The sequence below is a fragment of the Lepisosteus platostomus genome, chromosome 21 (assembly GCF_059453375.1).
Source record: "Lepisosteus platostomus isolate fLepPlt1 chromosome 21, fLepPlt1.hap1, whole genome shotgun sequence".
Lineage (NCBI taxonomy): Eukaryota > Metazoa > Chordata > Actinopteri > Semionotiformes > Lepisosteidae > Lepisosteus > Lepisosteus platostomus.
This window is the reverse complement of record NC_142631.1, coordinates 11,927,027-11,947,282: the sequence shown is the minus strand read 5'-3', so window position 1 is coordinate 11,947,282 and position 20,256 is coordinate 11,927,027. Positions and strand designations below refer to the sequence as shown.

At 36.7% G+C, this 20,256-nt stretch overlaps 1 long non-coding RNA gene across 2 annotated transcripts in view; it reads left to right on the top strand.

Annotated features, from left to right (window-relative positions):
- The window catches only part of LOC148644048 (uncharacterized), a 316,550-nt gene that overhangs the window by 21,938 nt on the left and 274,356 nt on the right, over positions 1 to 20,256 (top strand). For both annotated transcript variants that reach the window (XR_015928795.1, XR_015928796.1), the window contains exon 2: positions 2,483 to 2,512. This is a non-coding gene — a long non-coding RNA (uncharacterized LOC148644048). The remainder of the gene's footprint in view (positions 1 to 2,482; positions 2,513 to 20,256) is intronic.

Below are 20,256 nucleotides of genomic sequence, written 5' to 3'. Positions count from 1 at the left end.
TGCGGAGCCTTCTTCAGGTGTCTGAAGATGGCTCCACGGACAAAACGTTTTGTTTTCTTTCTTCTCTTTTCTGCATGGAATTGTAACAGTAAATCACAAAATGATTCTTTTGATGGCTTTAGAATCCAACCATGCGATATAACTCAAACAACGCACACACACAGGTACTAATACACGAGGATACATTTATTAATACAAAGAATATGCATATAAACCTAACAGATCTTATCGAGAGGGTTATCAGAATACAAAAGGTATATATTCAGTCAGTTACAAAGTGTTACACATATCAAGAGGACATACGTTCAGTACAGTATATCATTCATTTAGACCGTTTCGTAATTGAACTTGGTTACAACTTCTACATTAGATACTCAAAACAAGTACATAACTCTTAGGAATTAAATTGACATCAACTGGTTGGGATAACAATTGAATTCTCGAGCAGTAATGCAGTGAAGTTGAATACTCATCCAATCTCTGGGGATTCAGATCTCCTGCGAGCACAAAGAAACAGTTGCAGGCTGTTGCTGTCCAATCCGCGCTCTCTGACTCCGTGCCAGGCTGTGCTGTGCGGCTTGCGACAGTGCACTGCTGATGCTCACTGACCGGCTAGTTAGTGTTGGCTTTAACTAGCAAAGTTTATGCACAGGAGAAAAGATGACTGTGGGTCCCAGCAAGTCAGGAAGAGGACCGGTTCGTTCCTGATGAAGAGCTAGTTCTGAATAGTGATTCAGCTGTCCACAGTTCTGACCTGTTCACGAGGCCTGCTGCTGGTGCTAACCTCGGGTGGATCCTCTGGTTACTCTCTGGCAACCTCCGCTCTAGACTCTTAGAACAAAGGAAAGTTCTGGCACTCGGACACACTGGCCGTTCCGTGGTTGTCCGGGCTGAGTCCTCAGGATGGTCAGGAGGCGCGCTGCGAGAATGTCCTGCCCTTGAGAGCCTTCTGCTCCTGGGCCATCCTGCCCTGGAATTCTCCTTTGAATTCCCTTTAGAAAAGTCTCAGAATTCTCCTACAGGCTCTCTGTGTTGCCTGTTTTTACCTGGAGGAACTTCAGCTTGTTCATTGGCTGAAAGTTCCATGGGCATCAGAGTCCCACGTGGGTTACTCGGCCCTACCAGTCCCTGATTGGTTGATCAAGGTGAGATATGAGTCACTTATTCCTGACGCTTAGGAATGCAGTCCAGATGTCCATCTGGCACTCCCTAGACAGATAGGCGCCAATGGATGACCATTGATCATGATAGCCAGGCTTAGCTAAGTGCATCCCCCTTTGGGAGCTGTCCCTTATCAAAGGAAACCTTAAATCAGCCTGCATGAATAGTTTCTCTGTGGCTGCACCACAGAGATGAACAGAGATGGTGCCTCATTTGGGAAAGCTCAGGACACTTATTTCTTTCTTATTAATAAGCCTCGCCGCCACAGAATAAACCTATTACTTGTTCCTTTGCAGCCTACGCATGCTGACGCAGCTACCCACCTGAACTAAATAACATTTAGTTTGTAAAGAGTTCCATTGTTCAGCAATTGAATGCTTTTAGATGTAAAGGAAGCAAATGCTCTCTTAGACTTTATAAATGGAATCTGAAAGCTCCTTCTTGAGGATAGGAGAGTTTATTTTAAAATGTAGATGGAAGGAGTAACCTAAGCTTTTGTGTGCCAAATTAATTATACAGTATGTCTAACGGATTTTGTTCTGCAAGGACGAGACACCTCCCCAGCTTTGAATACAAAAGGTTAGAATGCTCTGAATAAATCCCCTATAAAAACTTTTTGCATTAAAACTCCTTAACTTCCTTAAAAACCTAACCTTTGTGGCACCTCCAAATACCATACCTTCACAGTTGTCATAGTGGCTTGCACAATCATTAACAACCAGCTTTGGGGTATCCCCGTGCTGGTGCCAATGGTGAGAGAAATGGACAGAAATATTTTAATTCAACAGGTTTTGGTCATTTTAGGTATAGTTTTAATTGTGGATGTTTTCCACAAACTCAGAACTGTAATTGTGTCCAGTGACTTCTGAAAAAGTTTACAAAATAAAGGACTGCATTGTTCATAACATTTCTGCAAAATATTACCTTTAAGTTTGTCAGGGCCCATTGATTTTCAAGTATTTACAAAAACACATGCCCCACTTCTTCAGATGTTACTGTAAAGGGAGATACGCCAGTGGACCCAATAATATTATTAAAATGGGTTTTGCTGGTTTGCTACTCTCAAACCAAGCAAAATAAATAGTGGAGTGGACTTTGCAGAATTTGCCTGGGTTTCCTCAGAGGTAGGTTAACTGGATTCTGTAAAAAATGGTCCTGTGTGCATGTTTGTGTCTGTGTGTGCACTGTGATGGACTGGTGTCTCATCTCACCTGTTGCTTGCCAGTTAGGTTCCAGCTCCCCCTGTTATCCTGTACTGGATAAACGGGTTAAAAATGGATGAATAGATTAAGAAAAACACATTTTTTTCCTTTTTCTTCAGGGTTGTGAATACATCTGGAGGGCACAGTAGGTGAGCAGATGGATATTAGGAACTTTGCGAACTACTGTATGCTACAGATATTAAGAAAAGCCTCTATGATTGTTTTAGAAACTGTATATATGATGTGATGATGTGTGATTTATACTGATATGATTTGACAATGTATTTAGAATATAATCTTATGCACTTGAAATTGTTGCACTGTGTATACTGTATGTGAGGTTACATTTTCTTTGTCCTACCTAAAGAGTCTATATTTAGCTTAAGGAGCTTAATTGATTGCTTTCACTGTCTACAGTTAAAGAAGGGGAACACAGGGTGATTTTGTTGCTAGTTGTTATCTTTGACACTATACAAGAACATAACAAAGGTACAAACAAGAGAAGGTCAGTTGGCATATCTAGCACATTTGGTTGCTAGTAGTTAATTGATCCAAGGATGTCATCCAGCTTTTTCTTGAAAGAAGGCAAAGTATGTGCTCCAACAACATAGCTGAGTAGCTAGACTCCAACTAATTATTTCAAGTAGGTAGCTGCATCAGCATGTAAAGACTCCAAAGGAACATGTAGAGATTTATTCCATGATGAAAAGAGAAGAAAAGAAACACAACATTTCTGCTGTGAGGCCTTCTTCAGATGTATGCAAATGAAGATGGCTACAGCTAACAGATCCACATCATCTTCCTTTTAAAACTAATGTTCAAGGGGGTGACATTACTTTTTGCAACAGGCAAACTGAGCATTAAAGCATCTGCATCCATTTTTTTTATATGTGGTTGATCAGGTGTTGGGCACCAATTTAAGAGGATACTGAACTTCAGTTGCATGGAAATCTTTCCTTATTTTGTATTGTTTCAAAATTTCTTCTGGTTGTAAAGCACTATTCACATTTAAAGATTTGTTGAAAATAAGTAGAATAGGGAAGGAAAATTGCCCGGGATTTATGAATGTATGTTTGGGAGAAAAATTGATTTATTCTTTATCCAAACACTTACTGAGACTCTCATTCACAGTTGTGAACTAAAGAATTATAAGATGGAATTGGAAAATTGATTTTGTCCTTTTTTTGACAAGACAGAGGAACTTTAGCTCTTCCCATTTAATTAATGTGTATCGGGATTTAGCTTGTCAAGAAAGCATCTTGAGGCAACTAATGGAAATCCATATCCAAATTCTGAAATAAATTACCAATTTGAAACAAGAGCCCTATGCTAGCAAAGACATGAGGAGCCATGTGCAGTGAGATACTGAAGGGCAAACAAAGGCAACTCATTAAAATAGACTACAAAAAATGCAGTAACACAAACACCAGTTAATTCTGGTTTATATTTTCTATATGTTAACTGATTTATTTTAAGGATAAATCTGTGGACAGTTTAATAAATTTGAGTGTGGCCCACTCAATGGTGGCATAGTGGCGCAGTGATTAGCATTGCTTCATCACAGTGCTGGTTTGAATGATGGTACAGATGCAGCCATCCAGAATATGTGAGGTGTCGGGTGAAATAATGCAACAAATGCTGCAGTGTAACATATACTGTACCAATGTGTCTTGGAGCTATTATGTTTTCAAATAATTTCCATTACAATTCAAAGTGGCATCATAAAGAAAATAAACATGTCTGCAAACTCCTCCAAACATAAAGAGCTTTTGGTCTGCATGTATCAAGGATTATAAAACCCACCCCCAGTTCCCCTCAGTGCATGGAAACAGTGCAGCTACCAAAGCACAAGACTCTCCCTCCAGTGTTACATCAGAAAAGTTAAGGTGAAATAACAAATTTGATGAAGTCAAACGATTATAAAAATTCAACTACTAAGAAGAAGAAAGGGCATCAAAAACATATATACAATAATAATAAATATATACATATTGGCTCTAAAATTTAGTATTTAAAAGCAAATGTATACATTAAAATCAAAGTTTTAATTTCTGTTTAAGGGCATCTTTAAATTCCCTTACTTTCTCTGAACATCCTGGACACTGTTGGTCAAAAGGATCATTTATGTTATTAGTTCATTAACTATTAATATTATTTTATTATTAAATTAATAAAAATGTCAGTATTGTATAAATATTATTTAACTTGGCTGTGAATTGAACCCAGACCTCCTGTGTGGCAAGCAAAATTTCTAACACTGAATAGCCAATGTGTCACTCTGATTTGTTTCATTTTCAATTACTTCTATAATGACAGCAAGTTTTTATAGGAAATATAGTTAAAAAGAGCATGTCAAAACTTTGATGCAGAAATTATTATAAAGATATATTCAAATTCAGAATATAAAATTGGTAATGACCTTCAGCGATGTTATTATGCTTTGGTTATTTTTATTTTCAGCTACCAGAGTTTCTCTTTAGTTAAATGATTCCACATTAATATTCCATATTTAGTGGATTTAAAGAAGAAGTACATCAGATTAAATGAAACTACAGTTTTACTAACAAGTACACTAACACATCACAAGTGCCACTGATTGTCTTTGGCCACTGAAAAGCTAAGTTCAGCAACCCAGCTCGTACTGTGGTATGGGTTTCCGAGCTCACCTTGGATAAGATCTTTAAAGTGCATTCTGAATGGCTGCATATGTAGGTTAATTGGCTCCTAGGAAAATTGGCTCTAGTGTGGTGTGTGTTTGTGTCTGTGTGTGCCCTGTGAAGAACTGGCATTTTGTCCAGGGTGTATCCCTGTGCCTGTTGCTTGCTGGGATAGGCTCTGGACCCCCTGAGATCCTGTATTGGATCAAGCGGTTAGAAAATGAATGGATGGATGGATTTTATGCCTATTAATTCAGAAGACAAAAGCCTTTAAGCTGTATCAAAATAAACCCCTTAGAAATTTTTCTTTTTGGTTTTGTTTAATACTGTTTAGCCTAATTGGTATATTATACTTAAAAAAGAGAATTTAAATAAGCAGAAGGGAATTCTTCATGAGTTCATATTAATATTTCAAATATTGGCTTAAAATAATTTATTGTGTGGTACATATTGTACAAATTTGATTTTCAGTTACAAAGAAAAGCGTTACTACTTTTAATACGTGTTTTTATCTAGAGTATTTTATACCTTGAGTACAGCTAAGAAGCAACAAGAGAAGCCTTAGTAATGGTGTCACTTAGCTTTGACTCTCAGTGTATAAGGTAAAAAAAGGTTTCTGAGGGTTGCTGCTAGCATTAAGTGAATCTCAGGGTTCAGCAACCTGTCAGTACACAGACATGCTTGTGTGTGGTAGGATTTCAGTGATAGAGTGCCAGTAGTAGGGCCTGCATTCTGAAATTATTTCATAAAATTATTTTTTCATTAATCTGTGGTTACATTGAAATGTTTTTCCTTTTTATTTTTGTTTTTCCTGGGGATGGGCAGGAAACGAAGGTACCATTTGTTGTAAATATGTCCACCATTGCTGGGAATGTTGCAGACTGCTGGTGAGCGTGTTAATGCATGCCTCTCGTAACTACTGTATGAAACTGAGTTAGTAATGAGAGTAACACCTATCCTTGTCAAATTATGGACTTTGTGCTCCACAAACCTTATTTTCTTGCAGACAGGAAAGATATATTGAAAATAGGTGTTGCTCTTTTCAATTAATAGCACAGAGCAAAGAAAAATGAAAAAAATCTTTGTTGCTTCTTTGTGATTGCTACACAGTATGCTGCTTAAAGAAATAACACAAAATTAGGAAAGGTGAGTGGGAAATAATCCTTATCATTCCCTGTCCCTGTATTCAGAATTTTGATGTTATTACTCTTTTGGCTGAATAGTGTTCAGTTAGCTCAGGAGTTCAAATGCATAACATGTACAGCTTTCTCTGCTGTCAGAGTGTCCTGTTTGTATTCTTTAATTACATTTTATTCTTAATCATTCTCAAAACAATTGTAAATACTAAACAGTAGTATTTCTACTATAAATTGACATCATTCTTTAACAGTTCATGACCTCATACAGCAATATTGTATTACAGGCAAATAATGCATTGCCTTTGCAACTTATTTAAAATTTCAATTATACTCCAACTTCTGAGAGACTCCTATTTTAAAGCCAGCTATAAAATAATGTATTTCTTGCTAAGTTGAGACTTGAGAAATACTTTTCAGTAATAGCATACAGAGGCTGAGTTAGGTGATTGATGTTTTAGAAGGTCAGCTTCAAAGAGTTTATCAATACCCCCCTCATGTAAATATACATGCTAATGCAGTTTTTCTTTGGAGAAAAGGATAAATGAAAACTGACAGGAAAGAATGAGGTGGGTCTTATTGATTGTTGCCTCTTCACTCAATATTGGGAGTTCATTATTTATTTATATGTTTGGAATTATATGTTTAATAGAAGTGCCTTTTAAAAAGTATTATTTTAGTTGGGTTGTATTAAAATGTGCCACGAAGTTTTCACATTTTTACCTCAGTATACAATTACTATAGAAATAAATTAATTCACCTACTAACCCTTCCAATGACACTCAAGAATCAGAGTAACTCTTTCTCCATTGAAAATTATCTAACATATTTAAAAACCAATATGCTACACATGGTAGACTGAAGAAAAATGTATCAGGGCATCACTTGAAACAGTCACATTTTTCACTTTCCAATGTATAGTGAAGATAATGTTTACATCTTTTTTTTTAAATTAACTCATCTTTACTGAGTAGAGGCTACGTCAGAAACTATAAACTTATTTAACGCAGGATGTCTTCAGGATGTTTATGAATCCTGAAGCAAAGCCAGAACCTAATCCCCAATGACCACAGGGAAGTCAGCTGAAAATATGGTAAAAACAAGGATGGAGGAAAGAAAGGTGCTACTCCGAGACAAGCAAGACTGGTGTCAGACCTTTGGTTAACATAATTTGTATGATATGAAGTTAAAGCATAGCACTCTGTTTTCTGTTTGGTGTGATTCACGATGGAGAGTGTTACAGTCTCATTCTTTGATTGTTTAGAAGAGCCGATGGAATGGAGCAATACAGATGGCACAGCCACAATCGAATAGGAGTGCAAACGTGTTCATCGTGAGGAGCTGTGTCCCCAATGTCCACACACACAAAAAAAAAACATAGTTAAAAATATCAATTAACCACAGGGAAAAAATAAAAAACTAGAGTAACAAGAATATGTACATCGATTACTTTCAAACAATAAAATGCTCTTACTCAGATTTTTCCCGTCTTGTTTTTCTTTTTTTCTCCCCTTTTTTCTGGAGGAGCTCCTTTTCTAGCTAAAACTCATCCTCCTAGAAAGTTCCACTAATAAAGCAAAAATAAATTATACAAAACAATGATCAGAATTCTGACATAACCCTTTCCCCAATAATTAACAATTAACTATTGACAAAAATAGAATACCATTAATCCTTTTAACTACACAGTTGTTTTTATGAAAATACTACTTCCACATGATAGTATCTTCTCACATACAGTAGTAAACCACGCATCCACAGCCCTGGGACAGACATACTAAGCCAGCCCCTGTTGCTTAACAATAATTAATCACAATGCCTTAGGATAATAATAGTTGTCACTTGCATTTAAGTACTATCACTGACATGAGAGCACTGTGTTTTACAATACTCTATATGCCAAAACTAACACCCAGACAGGACAAAGACACACATATTGTTAATGTTTCGATCTGACTCATTCACCATTCAAGCCCTAACCCTCTCAATAATGGAGCAATCTATAGGCACCCATTTTGTTTACTAACGATATAATTTCCATATAAACAACAAATTTTGTTGAAATTCTCAGTGTCAGGCAGTTTGTTTGGTTGAATGAGCCATTTGCATTTAACTTAAATGTATCCTTGCAAAGCTGTTATTTGTACCAATGTCAGCAGATGAGTTAGTGACAGGAACCCATTATATCTGATGGGGTATTTAATTATATTTCTTCTGTTCAAATAGTTGGGATTGTGTCAGCAGGGAATTCGGATCATATATATATTTACTTTCTATTTATTTTGTAAATAATAAAATATTGGTTACCCTGAACTTGGAGATGTGAGAAATTTTAGTATTAGTATAAGAGAATACATCTTGTGAAATTTGTTTACACAGGTAAATGACATGTTTCTGCTTTATACTGTTGTCTCTCTGTGAGAGACACAGAAATGATTGGCTTTGAGGAAGTGGAACAGCTTTTATCACCACATTTACATTATTTTAGGATTCAGAGATTGAAACCCTCAAGTTAATTATAGGGAGCTTGCTTTGGAGGAAGTAAATGAAAGCAAAGTTTGTCTTTGCTACTAAAATAAGTGGCAGCTGCTAAGCAGTGCCTTCTGTGCTACATCTTACTTGTCTTCTGTGGTGTAATTTTGATACAGCCTTTAATAACCATAAAAACATTTGTGGTTTATATAGTAACCATAGTAACTTACACTTCATTTGCATGCACCTTTTATGAACTATAAAGCTCTTCAGACACAGGTATTAATTGTTTAGAAGTAAAGTTTTTTTATTGTACTGAAAAAAATACCAATCCACAACTAAAAAAAACTAAAACTAGGGCATCCCAGTGGCACCAACAGTATGATCTGGATGAGAAAGAGTGAATAATGATTCAAAATTTAAGTTCTTCACATTCAGATTCAGTTTTTTAATTTTTTTTTTTTTACCAGACCTCAGTAAAGTTGTGTGAGAGCTGGCTGGGGGATTTTGACATTAGAGGTGATTAGTCCTTGAGGTTTTACAAGTGAGAACTGGTCTCTGTTAATAGTGGCTGTCCACTATAGTTTACTGTATATGAATATATGTGCAACCATGGCTGGAAATAGCTGCTTAATATGTCAATGACCTACTGGCCTTTCTGTTTCCTCTGTTGACCAGAATCTAAGTTAGCCAGCTGATCTAGTTTGGCCAGAGATGCTTCTCACAAAAGTATTTCTCATGCCTCTGACACAGCAGCAGCCAGTCTGAAGAATTTCAGTCTCTGAAATGTCCCTGCAATGGTTTTTGTCTTTTGGTTAAGGATAGTCCAGATCCAGTTGTCAGTACACCTTAAGTTGGATATCCAGCAAAGAGCCATAGACATCTGGACATAATCCTAAAGACAGAAGGTCAATCATCCATCAAGATGACCAACCAATGAGGGAACTGCAGGGTGTAGGAACCCACTTCACCTGGTGACTGCTTGACCAATCACCAACTGTATTTTCCCTCGTTAAAATGTGGTCCATCTCACTTCTAATTCTGCCTCTCTCTGCCAAACTGACTTGCCTGTCCCTATTAAGTCACTAATAGGGGAGAGACATGGCTTGCTCCCAGTGTAGCTGGACTTCTGAAAACTAAAAAAGTCAGGTGTGTTGCTGAAAGTCCAATCATATTGTTCCAGTGATCGAGCAGACCAATGTTATTAGTTCGTTGGTTCAAGATTTTGGTGTAGCCTCAATATTGGACAGAAATCTGGACATGGGGCTTTCTACTTAGTCACACCTTCAAACTTTAAACTTTAGGAAGAAAGTTAGGAGAGAGATGCAAAGCTTTTTGACAGAGGAGAATGTGGTTGGTGAATGACCAAGAGGTCAACAGTTGGAGTTGGTCTCCACATCTTATAGGTTATTGTTTGGTCAACTTTTGGATGATTGACCACAACCTGTGACTTTAAGACCATCATCTAGAAATGCCTATGGCTCTCTCATAAACCTCTAGGTGCCAGGAATGGGCATCCATCATGGGAAACACTGTCTTGGGTTGTCACTGTCATTTGTGCATGCAAAGACCAATAGGCTACTCTGTAGCTCAGACCACAGAGAGGGGTCTCACTGAAAATTCACAGCAACACTTTGTTCTGTGGTTTATTAATAGGTGTTGCAGCTATATTAGAAAAATATTTTGAAAATGTTTTCAGTATATGTAAATAGTTTTCTGGACATTACTCTGAAATTGCAGGTGATTTGTTTTAATGTATGGCATCTTTTCATAAATACTTTCTTAGTGACAGTCAATCCGTGAATAATGTGGGAAAAAATAAAGCAGACTTACATAAATTTAACTGGCTAATGATGATTCCCAGATCTAAGATTTATTAAAACTGCTGAAACTAGTGGAATATGCAGATCCAATGAATTCCACAATCCCAAGTACCATTACCCTCATCACAACCTCACACGTATCTTGTGAAATATATACTGTATCTTTTTTAAGGTGTTCTTGTTTCTTGCAGAAGTCTGTTGCTTGTAGAGGTTTCTAATATTTTGTTCAGTGAGTTAATCCATTATATATTTTAGCTCAAGAAACACTTCTGCAGTGAAATTAAGAACACACATCTGGGAAACTATCCAAGAGAAAACAACATGTGCAGGCTTTTCAAACAAATAATAAATCATTACTATTATCCTTGACCATCGTGTGCTTTTCTACAGGAAGTGCTATTTTCTCATCAAATTTTAAAAGCCGCTCGAAAAGATTGGCATAATTTGTTGCAATAAAATGGTTGAGGCAATTTACAGCATGGAAGAGATATCAAAAGATGGTAATTACAAAATCAAATTAAGAAAGAAGTGTGCTGTATATTTATTTAATTCATTTTTGAACACTGACAAACAATGCAGATATCTTTAAATCGCTTCCAGCCATTCAGTGAATTCAGGCAGATTGTTGACGCAGCATGCTAATTGCTTTGGCTGTTAGAGCCAGACACCTGCTGTTTTAAACAGATCTTTAGCTGCAGCAGGCCCAGAAATGTGTCTAGATGATCATTATTATTTTTCATTTTATCATGAGGAAGTCATCGCTTTCTGTTTGAGGAACAATTTCTTTTCACTCTTTATTGCCATCACTTGCCTTTGGCTGGAGACCGCTTTGTGACAGTGAACCTCCAATTAACTTGCAGCCAGTTCTGTGTATCAGGCTTCTAGTTCACATTTTTTGTGTGCACCAAACTTTCTGCAGAGTTAATCCATCTTTTTGAAATTGAAGCTAAACCATCTATCTTTCAGGATTTTTCTAATTTCTTTAGTAGGATATTTAGATAAGTAAATAATTTTTATTTCTCATTTGATTGATTTCTTAGTAGGTATCTTTGCAACACTTTGTGTTTTTTTTGCCTTAAAGAATATAAAAAGAAGCAATAGGAATGGGCTTTTAACCTTGAGGAGAGGAGTTGACTATGCTGAAACAAAATCATGTATTCTGCTTTACCAAAGGACTTCTTGGAATTACTTGGAACTAAACTACTTTTATTATTTTTGCACAGATCTTCTGGGCCTCAATGAGGTATCTTCAGAGGCTTGGTGGAAATTTTTTACTACTCGGAATGCTTTTGTGAGACAAAATATAAAAGTGATCATCTTCATTTTAATGTTTAAAGAATTAGAAGTGGCACATCAAAATATTATCTGACTTATTTAGTAGTATATAGTATAAGCATGAGTAAGACTGTCACGATTGTAAGCCCCTCCTCTTAAGGACACTCCAGCCCTTTCTTGTTTATCTTTGATTTTCTGCACCTGTCTCCAGTTCCAGCCCCCTTTCTACAAAAGCCAGACACTTCTTCCAATCTGGGCTCAGCTTTGGAAGATGGATGCCCGGAAGCCCGCCTAGTACCGAGTTCAGGAGTGACTCGACGGCGTAGGCTTCATAACGGCGTCCTGACCATCTGGGTCCGGGGCTGGGAGCGCCTGGCTCCGTTACCCCTTTTTATTCCCCTGACCCTTCACTGGATCCTGCTCAGGCTTTTAACTTTGTCTTGTTTCCATCATGGATGGATTACCCGGCTTTGGACATTTGCATTCCCTTGGATATTCTTACGGACTCCCTTCGGACTTGCTTGCCTTGGCCACACCCCGATCCCCCCCCCGAGCACCCGTGCACTTTGAACACGCCCCCCTGTTCTTCTTCCAGACCCGATCCTAGTCTTTTTCCCCATGTTTGTCTCACTCCCCTCTGGATTCTGCCGTCTGCATAGGGTCCTGAGAAACGATTCAAGACAAAGACAGTAGAAACACCAAAAGAATGTTGATAAAGAATGGGTTCTTTAAATCTTATATTAAAAGCTATCATTCTATTAATTTAAATTATAACATAAAACAATTAGTTACTTACAGTACATACTAGGAATGAGATATTTTAAGATGGTTCTAGCAGGGCCATTAAGCATCCAAGGAAGGGTAAAATTCTCCCTCATTAAACAGAAGCTGTTTTCATTTATTTTGTGGATGGTTTTCATTTTCCCTTTAGACAGATGTAAGAACTACTCACACAGAGTGTTTCCGAAACCTGCGGGTTCCCAGTGTTAGGTTAGAAAGGTTGACAGATTGTGAGAATGGAGATGTCCAAAAGGTAATAAGTAATGAGCTCAGTCTCTACAATAATTTCCATTCTTAATACATTATTTACTCTACATTAGCATTTACATTATTTTTTCTTTGTGCAAACTAAAAATAACAATATACGTGTTTTTAATATTCCTTTAGTTCTATCATTTAGTTTTTCACACAGAATATTATTATTTATTTATTAAGAGGATGTACTGTAAATCAATGTTTTGCTTTTTATACAAGTTGCTCTTCCATAAAGGAGAAGATGTCAGTTTCTCTAAAGCAAAGACGGGATAAAAATGTGTCGGTACTGGAGCAATTAAATCATTTGTTAAACATGCAAATATAAGTTTAAACATCTGCTTAAAAAACAAAATGAATAGCTTGAAATCATTAGGAGCACTCAACTGATGTGCACTCACAATTATCTGGAACACATTACCTGAAAAGCCTGTCTATAAATCATAAAAGATATAATGTGAGAGATGACATCAAATGAAATTCAGTCAAAACTGAATCATTTATGTCCCTTTCCTTACGCTCCCAGATAATGAAGAGAGCACTTAAAAACCTGGTTAAACATTTAACATTTTTCAAAAGCTAGAAATGAAGTTGGCGAAGAAGATCTTGTCAATGTATCACAAGTACAGCGTGTAAAAGTTTACTTTAGTATCTTAATGAGTATATTAACATCCTTATTAAATAACACCCGATTTGTATTTGTGACCAAATGATTTCATATTCTACTTCATTTAACTCTGAAGTGCAGTATCCTTTAGGCTGACAAACAACAGTCATTTTGTCATTCTGGACCAGCAGACCCACTTTGGGATCCTTTTTTTTACACCGCATAGCCTGATTTCATCAGACCTCTGAAGATAAGCAAGCCTGAACCTATTCAGTACTGTCTTAGGACACAAAAGAAATAGAGTGGGAGAAGCCAGGGGTAGTAGAGCATAGGAAAGGGGCTCCCAGAATGCCCTAGGAACCCACAATCATGATCCTTGTGGGTTGGCTGGCTCAGCAGCCTGAAAACATAAATACCCCCGATGTGCTAAGAGTGACTTTGAGAAGTGCTGCCTCATGACTGGGAGCTAATCCTAATCCCTCAGGAGTAAAGAAAGAAGAAAGTTGTGCGATGATCAATTGATGATCAATTTCAGAGTAGCTGGAGGATTCCTACAAAAACCGGATGCAGCACTGAGCTGAAGCAGGACATTAGGAATTAGTGAGAGTTTGACACAGCTGGAAGGCACAGAAGCTGCTAAGGATAGTATGGTCAGGGGTCCCCTCTGGCACAAGCAATGAGAACCTCCCAGTTAATGTGTCTAGGTGGAATTGCCAACCTGAGGTCAAGGAAGTGAGCTCAGGATGGACTCCCAGCTTAATTCAATTGGTAAAATATTAAGTATAAAAATTGTGATTCTAACACCAAGTAGAAAAACACATTAGATTAATAAACACGTTTTCATCTACCTTGTCTAACAGTCTGCTGTTAAACTGTCTTCAAACGTCCAATCTGGTTTTTGCTAGTTTCACGGTTCTGCTGCTGTTAATAAAACGTTTCACTGTCATCTGATATGTCAGAAATTTAGAAACGTAGTGATCTTTTTTAGGAAAGGAGACCTACGTTGCCCGCAGAATGGCAGAGGGAAAAAAAACAATTCTAAGAAAAAGATAAGGAACAGGAGGAGAATAAACCAGTGAGTTAAATTCGCAATGTGGGGATGCATTTAAGTGAGGTTTCAAATGAGGCCTTTTAACCCAAGCAGCTTTCTTGATTACGTATGTTCTCCACACACTACCAATCCAAAGATGTGTGCATGTGTTTTGCTTTTCACAGGTAGTATTTTAATTTATTATTTTTAGTGACAGATGTAATGAAGCTAAAAAGTTCCCCAGTAAAATGCCATAGAAAAAGAGTTCTGCACTTTTGTTTAAATCACATGCCAAAAACATTGTTTTTTGTATGATTTGTGTGAAATGAGATGTTAATGTGACTTATTTATATGTTCTCAGCTAAATATCTAGTTCTATGTAATAATGTCACTAGAAATAGATTACAAGCAGGCTTCATAAAGACAGTAATTTCGTTTTTGTGATAAAGTGTGATATTGAAATAAAATGGCTGTTGGTTAGACTGCTTTGTGCAGGAATGATCTGCTCTGAACTTTGGCTGTCAATTTATTCATTGCTTTGTGAATATTGAAATTGCAGCATTTAATTGCTAACCAAAGAGGAATATACTAATTATTGTGTAAAAGGGTTAAATTAAAAGAAAATAAAAGGATGTTTGATGGCTTCGATATATTGGAGCAAGTGCCGGAAAAATTGGGACTTCAGTCCTTTACTCTGAGCTGAACAGGCAATTATGTGCATTGAAAAAAGACAGACACTCAAATTCACACATAAAATACTGTATTCTTTTTATCACGGTGAAAGTTTCAAATAGAATAAGTTAAAATAATTACAATAATTTTGCTTTTAATATTATCTTTTACAGTATGTCAAGCCATCATAAAAATGACCTGGGGCTAGAGGTGGAGGTAATACCAAAGCAGAAGAATATATTAAACTACTTTTGGTTTTAGGGTGGCATGGTGGCTCAGTTGTTAATATGGCTGTCTTGGAGCACTGGGAACCTGGGTTACATTTCTTGTGTGCCATCTGTGTGAAGTTTCTGTGTTCTCTCCATGATCATGTGGGTTTCCTCTGGGTGCTCAGGTTTACTCTCAAAGTCTCAAAGACATTTTGGTAAGTTACAATAATTGACTTCTGGAAAACTGGCCTTGGAGTGAATGTACTTTATGTCTGTGTCTGTGTGTGCCCTGTGATGGATTGTCGTCTCATCCACAGTATATCCTGCTTTGTGTCCATTGCTTGCCACAATACAATCTGGTTCCCCTGTGACCCTGCACTGGATAAAACATTTATAAAATGGATTCATGAAAGTCCAGCCCCAGGTAGCCAGATGTGGACTGATGGGCCTTCTGAGCAATGTGTGAAAGCCTGAAGGATTTATGACTCTTTCCCTTCAAATATGAAGATATGTATTCCCAAAATGTGATTTGGTTTCTGCAAAATGAACTTCCTAAAAAATACTTTCTAAAATCATCGTATAAAAAAACAAATGCTCCTTTTGTCATTCAGTCCATTGGCTCTATATCCACAAGTTCATTGATCCACTATCAAAAGGATGTTGTATTTTAATAAAATATAAAAATAGGTTTTCAATGCAGCACAATAAACTTTTTTTTTCGCTGGGGTATCTAAATCTACTTTGAACAAACTGCAGTATGTCCAAAATTCAGCATCCAGGATCCTGACCAGGTCTATTGCAATTGATCACATTACTCCTATCCTGGAGTCCTTGCACTGGTTTCCTGTCAAATTCTGTGTGGACTTTAAAATCCTCATGCTAACCTATAAGGCTATGCATGGCTTGGCACCTCAGTACCTGTCTGAACTATTATCACCCTACTCCCCACCGTGCAACCTTTGCTCTTCTAATTCTGGTCTCCTAACTGTCCCCCAAGCCCATCTACATTATATGGGTGACAGGGCCTTCTCCTGTTATGCCCCCAAGCTCTGGAACTCTCTGCCCAAGGATATCAGAGAGTCACCTTCTCTAAACTCCTTCCAATCAAAACTCAAAACCTTCTTCTTTAGAAGAGCCTTTACTTAACTGGTTCCATTCTTCACCCCTCTGCTTTTCCTAGTACCACCACCCACAGTCTCCTTTGTATATTGTAATTGTGTTTTATCTTGTATATTCTTTTTATTTATTGTTGTTCTCATTCTGTAAAGCGCTTTGAGAAGCCACCTTTAAAGGTGCTATATAAAATAAAGTTTTGGTATTAACTTTTAATAGGAAATATCCTCATATAGAAATAAAATGTTTAGAGCACTGTTTCTCAAACTTTATCCCATTAATTTAGTTTTTGTAGCACACTGTCCCCCTTTCCAACACACATACACATCAATGGCAAAGCACATTATTAATATTATAAACACCGATTATTTCCATGTTTAATATGATCAGTTTTAGTTTTCCTCAAATTGTACAGTATAGTCACCTTATCCTGTTAAGAACTAATTACAATGAAACAAGGAGCTGTTGTTCAGTCATTACCCGTATGTTCTCTGTTTCTTCTTTTTATCATTTGTCAAACTTGAAAAACATAACTAGCACCACAAGCAAAAAACACTGGTTCAGACTGTTTCCATAATTTAACATGTGGACTCTCCATACACATTGAGAAAGTGCCCATAGTGTGCAGAAACAATTGTACTGTTAGAAATGATCACATTTGTGACATTTAACTCCCTGATTCAGGTAGCGGGTGCTCTTATATAAAATATTTATTTCTGCAGAGTCTGAAATCTAGTAAGTGCCTATGCCAAACGCCATTAAAATAGGAGTTTTGTTTAAATCAACTGAAGCGGCCACTTAGGTGGACAAGATGACTTTGTTGGCACTTGTGGTATGTTAGATGTTAGTGAAAACATAAGCTCTATTTAATATGTTGTCCTACTTCTTTAAATCCACTTAATATGAAATATTAATATCATGTAACTAAAGGAAAATTTTGGAAGCTGAAAGTTTATGTATTGGTATGTATGTCCCTGCTCCCTGCTATAACTATTCTGAAAAGCATTTTGAAATTAATCAATAGTTGCCAAATGGTAACTTGAGAATAGAGCTAGGGTTAGGATGCACCTTAAGAGCAGACTTCTATTAATATAACTCCTGTGTTTGTAATAGGATTAAAAATGTAGGATGAGTGTAGTTTCGGATTTGGCTACAAATATATTTGCAGCCTTTCATTGGCTTTAGAGCTAACATTAGGAATAAACATTTGACTTAGATAATGTAGTGCTTACACAAATCTTTCATGCTAGTCTTACAATTCATATCACATACTCTTAATTTAGATGTGAGAAGTATTATATACAAGATTTCTGCAACCCTAACCGAATAGTCCTCTGCCTTGACTTTAAACGTCTCATCTTTACAGCATGTCACAAACCTGAAAATGGACGGGTGTGAGACATATAATGTGTGCTTAACTGCAGAGAGAAATGGGAAACCATGTGGAAGTCTATTTAAAATTGAATACAGATGCACAATTTTAACCAAAGAGTTGATGGAGTACGGAACAAGATTCTTTGCCATCTAGCCCAGTACCCAGGTTTCTTGCAAGAAATGGCTGGAAGTGATCCTTGGATTAACTACTTAAAAGGCTACATAGGCCTATTTATTGTTTGGAACAATGAATATTGAATAGTAGTGAAACACAGTTAAGTGGCAAGAAATAAGATCTTCACCCATGCTATTCCATCACCTCTTTTTCACTTTACAGGTGATATTTATACTTGTATTAAAGACATCAATTACTTGCTGACATTTTATATGCATGACTAATGTTTTTATTTAGTCTTGGAACATTTGCAATCTATATACTCCTAACAAATGTGTTAGCTATTTAAAAATGCCACGAAGGCGAACTATAGCTATTACCATGATAAAGGAATCTCATTTGAGGATTTTATAATAAGCAATGCCACTGTACAGTTTCTGTCTACATCTTCTGAAAAGAACAAAACAAAGTGAGCTTTAACTGCATTTCCAGGGACTTTTCAAAGATCTATGTGGGGTTTAGGGTGTGATAAATAGATAAATGGATATATTATTAAATTACATTATCAGTAAAACAAATTGTCCTAGAGGAACTACATATACCATTACAGAAGCTAATGTGTGAAGTTATAATATCAGCCAGCTTGTCTAGATTACAGCAAGAGTCTTTCTAGACAATCCAGTCTGTGATGTGAAAAATGTCTCCTAGCAGGTTCTCTTATTGAGGTGACCATGACAGCACCTTTTTGATGCTGGGTTTGACTGTTTTCAAACTCTGCATCTGGTGACAAGGAGGATAAAATGGTGGTTTGAGTATCCGAGGAGCACAAGTGTGATGACGTGGTAGGCATCTGGGATGGTACTTTATCACTGATCTAAAGCTCCCCCCCAGTAGCAATTATAATTTGTTGTTTATATCCAAGAAAATCTCTCCAAAGATTCACATGATTAAAATTGTCCAAAATGAGAATTGTCAAGCATGGTACTGTATGTATTTTTCATCTCTGGTTTCACAACCTGATTGGTAAAATGGTTAGCAGCTGCTCTAGGGAATGTACATGTCCACCAAGATAACAGAAGCAAACTCTCTGGATAGGTAGAATGGTCTATAATTATTACTTAAAGTTTTAAGTTCAGAGAGCAGTATTAAGATATCTGTTTAATGTCCATACACTACTGATTATAAAGAATGCATTGATTTACAGATCTCAAGATGAAAATTCTCTGGATACACACGGGTTAGCAAACAGCATAATCCTCAAAATATGTAAATTATGTTTAACAATATTGCTGTTTATCTTTCCCTTCCTATGTCCAAGCACTCTTTGGCAGACACATTGGCTTTATAATTCTATTCTGAATTACACCAAGCATTATTAACGGACATTGAAGACAGGAAAGCAATAATTTATGAACTAGGATTAAAATGTGAAGTAAACAGAAAGGCAATTTACAGATTAAATTGAATGCAAGACTAAAATCCAATTAGAATTATTTCTTTATCAAGGGAATTTTGTTTATTGAATTTAGCTCTGAATCTCATTTTCTTTAAAACTCTATTTTCCTTCATTGCTTTGCAATAACTCAACACATATACTGAGCATAAAAAAGCCTTATAACTCTATGCTTATTATTAATAAAATAAAGCATATGGATGCTGGATATTAATTGTTTCTGGAGTCATTTTGATAATTGAACTGTCACTTCATGTGACTTTGTTGTTTAAGCAGGAAGTTACCTCATTAATAATATTGTTGATAGGTTATATGGGAATACGATGAGGAGATTTAACCTTTTCAATGCCAAGCCTGGTGAAAATCAAGAAATAAAAGTATACAAAGGAACTGACATGTCACAACATTGATACAGTATGTTGGAGCCTGAACCATAGTCTGTGCTCTGTTGTTTGCCATCTTGGGTATTCACAACCATTAATTTCAAACCTGCCAAGACTTTACAGCTAAATACATTTAATCAATCATAGGCCACATTCTGGGAGATCAGGAATCCTGACATCATTTACCAAAGCATGAATGTCACCTAACAACAGAATTGCACATGTACTGTAGTGATTAATGGCAATCTGACTAGATAGAACTACATTGATCCTGGGTCCCAAACCTCATGTCATGCCATTCTTGGGCAGGGTCATCCTGATGTAACTACATTACAGCAGCAATTTTTTCTCATGCGTTTTATAAGATGACAATATAAGCAAGGTCCCAGACAAGAGGAGGACATCTGGCCCATCTAGCCTGTTTGATAGTAGTTAATTAATCCAAGTATCCCATACAGCAGGTTCTTGAAAGAAGGCAGGGTATCAACTTCAAAAACATGGATATGTAGCTCGTTCCACATTCAACCAAACTCTTTGTGTAA